The sequence below is a fragment of the Triticum urartu genome, chromosome 3A (genome assembly GCF_056163025.1).
Source record: "Triticum urartu cultivar PI428250 chromosome 3A, HENAU_Tu73, whole genome shotgun sequence".
NCBI classification, from domain to species: Eukaryota; Viridiplantae; Streptophyta; class Magnoliopsida; order Poales; family Poaceae; genus Triticum; species Triticum urartu.
In genome coordinates this window covers 271,303,161-271,310,233 of record NC_141875.1, presented here as the reverse complement: position 1 = coordinate 271,310,233, position 7,073 = coordinate 271,303,161, and the positions used below count along the sequence as shown (strand labels likewise).

At 38.1% G+C, this 7,073-nt stretch overlaps 1 long non-coding RNA gene across 9 annotated transcripts; it reads right to left on the bottom strand.

Moving 5' to 3' along the window:
* Positions 1-357: 357 nt before the first annotated feature.
* Positions 358-6,606, bottom strand: LOC125529573 (uncharacterized). 9 transcript variants are annotated; one of them, XR_015618720.1, is made up of 7 exons: positions 6,112-6,606; positions 3,818-3,861; positions 3,547-3,690; positions 2,790-2,873; positions 2,454-2,504; positions 1,259-1,455; positions 358-754 (listed from the first exon to the last, which is right to left on the bottom strand). It is a non-coding gene; the product is annotated as an uncharacterized LOC125529573 (long non-coding RNA). The 9 variants fall into 9 exon arrangements; XR_007292697.2 differs by lacking the exon at positions 358-754 and having other exon boundaries at positions 921-1,455; positions 2,406-2,504; positions 6,112-6,605; XR_007292698.2 differs by lacking the exon at positions 358-754 and having other exon boundaries at positions 921-1,455; positions 2,420-2,504; positions 6,112-6,605.
* Between the last annotated feature and the right edge of the window lie 467 nt (positions 6,607-7,073).

The window sequence follows — 7,073 nt, the reverse complement described above, 5'->3', positions numbered from 1 at the left end:
TTTCTAGTAGAACCGATCATAATATATATATATCATCGAATGTCTCACAACCACCATTAATTAATTCACACATATATACACACATGTGTGTGTGTGTGTATATAGTGTTACTATTCATCACTCAGGGTGCAGCATAAGTTATTCTTCACCCGAGGTAATCTTACGATCCCTTCCCAAATAAATTAAGTTTAGAACATAAATAGTTACATGCATATTGATTCAATATGTAAAATTTGGTATAAAAAACAAAATGATAGGTTATAAGACCAAAAAATTCACATTTTATGGATGTTTTACACTATGTTTTTACATTCGTAATTTTACATAATATAAAATATTTTTTACGGCGAGTACATATTGTCTTACAGTCTCTTTTTATGTATGAAATAAGAAAAAAATTACGAAACGTAAAAATACGGTGCATTGATGTCAAAATAGAGAGGGTGTGAAGAATAACTATTCCTCACCCAGGATGACGAATAGCGCGACCCTATATATATATATATATATATATATATATACAATTAGCTAGCTATCTACAATTCCTCCTAATTGGTGCCTTCGGAGCCAGTGGCATTAGCCTAATTTGTGCCTTCGGAGCACGATAACAATTGGAAGTGGTTCATGGGGGCGGTAGCGGGTAATAGTATTCTCCTTTGGGATCTATGAACCGATCGAGCAAAAATCCCGCTATTTCCTCTTGAATTGCTTCTATGCGGTCCTTTGTTAGGAGCTTCTCCCGCACCTCTTTGAACTGTTAAGAAGGAGATCAATATGCATGTGTATTAGTTGTGTGACTAGATATCGATAATGGTGTAAAAATCTATTATATACTTAAAACAGAAGTAAAACAAACCATTACGTGCGTCCACATAGATTAAATTATTTTGATCATTTATTTTATCTTTTAACGGCTGAGATTAAAATATGGAAACGTTACGTAAAAATATGTGTACATGTACAAGTAGTAAAACATGCCACGTACAAACAACACACATAGGTTCCATCCGAACGTCAACTAGCCCGCAGAAACAGAAAAAAAATATTTCAATCAATGGGTCAAGGAATAAAAAATAATAGGAAATCTAAACAAATAAGGACAACGATTGGACCTAACCAGACCTCACATGAGAAACTTCCAAAACAGGAACCATGACACGAAAAAAGACCGATCTGCTTTCTCCATGGTCACAACCACCTGAACCCACACACCTCCACCCATATATAAATGAGTACAACCGGCCGCAGAAGCACACACCCAAAGAATTAGAAGTCAGCAAAGACGTCACACGCGACTAGGCAACTCGACGTCGACACGAAAAGCCACCTCAGCCACCTCCAGCCGCTTCACTTGACGTCCGATGAAGTCACGCCAAAGCACGCTCAACGCATGACGAAGCCACACCCAGCTACTCCAATCGACATCGGAAGAAGGGACGCCAAAGCACTTTTGGCCTGAATCATTAGATAATTTAGTAATTGTTATTAACAGTCTTATTTTCTCTAGATATAATCTTTATAAATATTGTATCAATTGAAAAATTGTTCCCTATTAATATTCAAGGCAAAACACTATGGCATGTAACAAGTTGAGCGACTTAAATACAAGGGGACATCACTGGAACATTCAAGTAAAACAAATGTGAATACGGGATTCAGTCAATCCTACCACCGATGAGCTTATTAGCCTAAATATGATACACGTGCAAAGTAACATCACAAATCGACCAAATAATCGGTGCGGAGATCCCAGACAAAGATGACGATCCGGACGGATATGAAACTGTGGAAAATTTCATGATGCACGGGCCTTGCAGAGTGTCAAATACAAAATCATCATGCATGATTGACAACAGACGCACTAAGCACTTCCCAAAAGGATACAATGTCGATACCACAAACGATGAGGATGGCTTTCCAGTATATAGAAGGCGAGATAATGGAAGGAAGATCAAAAAGGGAGGAGCAATGCTCAACGATAGATTTGTCGTACCCTACAACGGAAACCTTTTGGCCAATTCCAAGCTCACATAAATGTCAAGTGGTGCCAAAGGCCAAGGTCAATCAAGTACCTACCTATTTAAGAACATCCATAGAGATGACGACCAGGTAACAACCTTGCTAAAGGGAAGAGATGCGGCAAATGACTATGATGACATCAAGAAATACCTAGAGATGAGATACATATCAACAACTAAAGCATGCTGGCAAACATTCCTGTTTGATATACACCATCATGATCCACCAGTCGAGAGACTACCATTCCACATTAAAAATGAGCAAGAACTTATTTTTCCGGACTCGACTGACATAGAGAAGATAGTAAGAAGGCCAGGATCCACGAGTACTAAGTTCACTGAGTGGATGGAGGCAAACAAAATACATGAGGCGGGAAAAGAATTAACCTATGCAGAATTACCATCAAAATTTGTATGGAAAAGCGAAACCAAAACCTGAGGAGCGGAAAAGGGGCTTCGCTGTTGGGAGAATCTACTATGGACACCCTACAAGTGGAGATAGAGAAACTAATGAGGCAAGCAAGAAAAACAATAAAGGACTATCCAGACATAGAACTACGAAATGCTACAGAACTTGAACAACTTGGGAACAGAATGATAAACGAAGAACTTATCTACGACATGGAGGCACTAAAGAATGTGCACGAAACCATAATAAGCAATGTCAACCACGGCTAGAAAATGACCTTTGATGCAATAATAGAATCAGCTGAGAAAGGACTTGGAAAACAGATATTTGTAGAAGGCTATGGTGGCACAGGCAAAACTTACCTATGGAAAGCAATTACAACGAAGCTACGATCAGAAGGAAAGAAAGTGATTTCGGTAGTATCATCTCGCATTGCAGCTTTGCTCCTATAAGGTGGAAGAACAGCGCACTCAAGATTCCACAATAAATACCATGGAAGAATCAACATGTGAAATAAAACAAGGATCACATTTGGCTGAACTGGTAAAGAAAACCTCGGTGATATTATGGGACGAGGCTCCTATGACAAACACTGCTTCGATGCACTAGAAAAAAGCCTTAGGGATATTCTAAGGTTCACAAACCAAAATAGTGACGAAAGGCCATTTGGTGACATGACAGTTGTGCTAGAAGGCGACTTCAGAAAAATACTTCAAGTGATAACAAAGGGAAAGAGAGAGCAGATAGTAAATGCCTCGGTCAAAGGTCATACCTAAGGAAGTACTTTTAAATATTTTTCTAACTGAAAACATGCGGCTAAAGTTTGTCAGAAGATCCAATACAAAAGCAAAATGTGGCCGAATTTGCAGAATGGATCAAATTGCGATAAAAAAATGATGAAGCAGATGATTGGGTAAGAATACCTAAAGACCTACTTCTACTTAAAGGAGAAGACCCCAAAGAAGAGATAGTAAAAATCACGTACCCAAACTTGCAGCAAAACTATCGTAACAGTGAATTTGTCGAAGAAAGAGCAATACAGTGTCCAAGGAATGAAATAGTTGAGAGAAGATAAATTACTACATAATGAGCCAAATACAAGGTGAAGAGATGACATACCTATACTTGGACACTGTATGCAAGGCAACAATGAATTACAACACAATGGAGAATATGTGTCCAGCAGAGTTCCTCAACAACATGACCTTCCCAGGAATTCCAATCCACGAGCTAAAACTGAAGGTAGGCTTGCAGGTGATGCTCCTACGGAACATCAATCAAGCGGCAAGTTTATGCAATGGCACAAGAATGACTATCACACAGCTGGGCAAAAGGTACATTGAGGCACAAATAATCACAGGAACACACGTCAGTGACAAGGTATACATACCTGAAATCATTATGTCACCAAGCGACTTGAAGTGGCCCTTCGTGCTGAAAAGAAGGCAATATCCTCTATCAGTTTATTTTGCAATGACCATAAATAAAAGCCAATGTCAATCCCTAAAGAAGGTGGGCCTATATTTGCCTAAGCAAGTCTTCTGCCATGGGCAACTATATGTGGCATTATCAAGAGTCACATACACAGAAGGATTAAAGGTGTTGATTGACGACACAGAGTGCCCAAGCGAAGATAGCGCAAAGAATATATATAGTATACAAAGAGATCTTCTAATTTTAGAAGATCTCTTTGTAAATCATGACCTTAGTAAGAACATGACAATGCATATTATTATTGCCATACACTGCTTTCATGCATACAAATGCTAACAAGTATGTACATGTAGCTTCCTTTCTGTATGACGATAATCAATCGGTACATATTAATTTAAAAATATATACTCCATTTATTCTTATTATAGCGGATGAGCTTTAAAGATGAAAAGGTTACGTAAGACATAGAGCGCGTACACAGTAGATCATTGACACATCTACAAGGAGTTCTCTTTTTTTCCCTAGAGAGGATGTACAGGGAAGTCCAACATGCATACGTACACATTCTAGTTAGAAAAAGCAGACCAACTTCAACTCAAAAAGAAAAGGCACACCAACTTTCGTGAGATAACACACGTATAGGAGAGTCCAACACGCATACAAAGACATTAGTTAGAAAAGGAAACCAACTAGAAAGAGCAAACTACGAGAGGTTTGTTATCGGGAATAAAAAGCACATACATGGCAGAAAAAACACAAGAAGGTCTATACCAAATAAAAAATGCCTTATCGGATAATAATGAATATATATATGAGTCTTCCCCAGACATGTATGCCGTACATGGAAGAGATGTGTCCCTGTCTATCTAGGATTCTAATTGAATGCAAATCTTATTTTTGCAAAAAAAAAAATCAACACTAATTTGCAACTCCCACATGCACGCATGCAAACACGAAAGCTAGCATACATGTATGCGTGCTTATCTCCATACTTGCATGACAAATAAGAAAATAGACACCTATAATACTATAGCTAACACATCAAAATATCCCATACACTTATCAACCTACCGCGCATTGAATACAGAAGCGATGAGCGTCCAACTAATTGAAATATCAAATCCATAGATTCGTACAGGATCTGCATTAGATGAGTTAAGAAAACATTGTATCTGGTGAACACCCAAAAAATTGGTTTTAAAATTAATTTTGTAATAAAAAATGTTAGGAAAAGAATCAAAGATATTCTATATGAAGTCCATAAAAAAGAATCCAGTAAATTAAAATAAGAGGATAATTTAGCAATTTTCAATGAGTAGTTACATTTTATTAGATGAGCAAGTTACATACTAATTAATAACCAAAAGATAAGCATGATTGCAACTGTATTGTCGTAATCAAGGAATGCAATTAAAACATGTTTAGGCGAAGGAACCGAGATGATAAGGCGAGACTGAACAATGTTTAGACTTGATCTCATGGCGGCAATTTTTCAAAACAATATAAAAACATAGCCAGACACTAAGAGATGAGATGTGGAAGAGGTAAATCATGACCTTAGTAAGAACATGGCAATGCATATTATTTTTTCCATACACTGCTTTCATGCATATAGATGTTAACAAGTGTGTACATGCAGCTTCCTTTCTGCATGGGCAGAAGTTTTTTTGAATAATAACCACTCTAATAAACATGATTCTCAGAAACCATATTAGCCGACAAGATTCCATAATCAAGATAAGAAACTATATGTGTAGCTAATTCAGACGCCTTACATTTGTGTGTGCACCATATAACATTGTGTATGTTCACCATATAGCAGTGCCTCTACATGGTAATTAAGACGCAAGAAGCCAACAACAAAACTAGCCGCACCTAAATTGCTGAACTTGAAAACTTAACCTGCAGCTAGACGCGTGCATGTCTCACATTAAGTTGATGCTTCTGTTACCTAGATCGGTAAAAGTGCATCTAAAATTCCTTTGTTTTACTGTCAATCAATAATTAAATGCAAGGGTCTGTTGCTAGGTTCAGTTAGACTTAATTCCAGCAGATCCATATGTTTGCTTTACTGTGTTCTCTACTACAGAATTCAGAGAACAAGTATAAGTGCACTTCTCCACACAGAAATTTTTGGTATAATTTCTGATTTCACACGAAAAGTTGTTTAGTAACGGGAAGATAAAATCTTATTCTGATTTCTAGATCATTCAACTTAAACAAAACTTATATGGCTCAAATAACACTTACATTTGGTAGAAGTCTGGACAGCAGGAGGGCAACAACTAACATCGACTCGCAGAAGATACTCACGTCTTGCAGATATTTCTTCATCCGCGAACTCCCTCAATGCCTTCGCAGCTCCAACATCCAGAAACTCCGGCTACGACAACTTTGAGTAGCACAACCCGCGTTCTCACTGGACATCTCCGTGACCGCGTTGCCAGAGTCGACGAGTTCGCCGAGATCCACACGCTCACCCAGCCACATGTGACACCACCAAGGAAGAAAAATCAGGAGAAAAGAAGCGACATGCGGATCTGGGATAGCATGAGGATTAGTTTCCTAATGGGGCACATCGACGTCGTCCTTCGCCGGCGGCAAATTGGAAGAAATGGCAGGTGTGTATGAGGTGCCTGGTGGGGATCGTATGGGAGGAGAGTTCTTTTTTTTACTGAGAGGGAAAGGAGAGAGAGTTCTATGTAGATATCTTTTTAGGGCTGAGAGTTCTGTGTAAATGATTGGGACTGGGACTACCGGCTATTTTACTTAGAACAAAATTTATACGGAGTGGTAATCATCTTCACTCTAATGGGCTTGCAGAAAAGTATGTTAGGCATGACACATAATACATCTTTTCTTTTTGCGGGAACACATCATACATTGGCTATGCAAGATTGGGTGTATATATATATATATATATATATATATATATATAGGGTCGCGCTATTCGTCATCCTGGGTGAGGAATAGTTATTCTTCACCCCCGAGAAGTGCATAAATGAATCCGAGTACATATGAACCCATTTTGAAAAACACATTTCTAAATTCTAAAAAAATATGAAAAAAAATTGCACAGGTACGTCTCCATGTTCTATGTGCGTGCATAAAGTTTCACGGAAAAATAACTTTTTTTGTGGCCTGTGGAAAAAAGACAAAAAATTATGTCGTGAAACGCTATTTAGAAGCACTGAAATTTGTCTTTTTTGCGG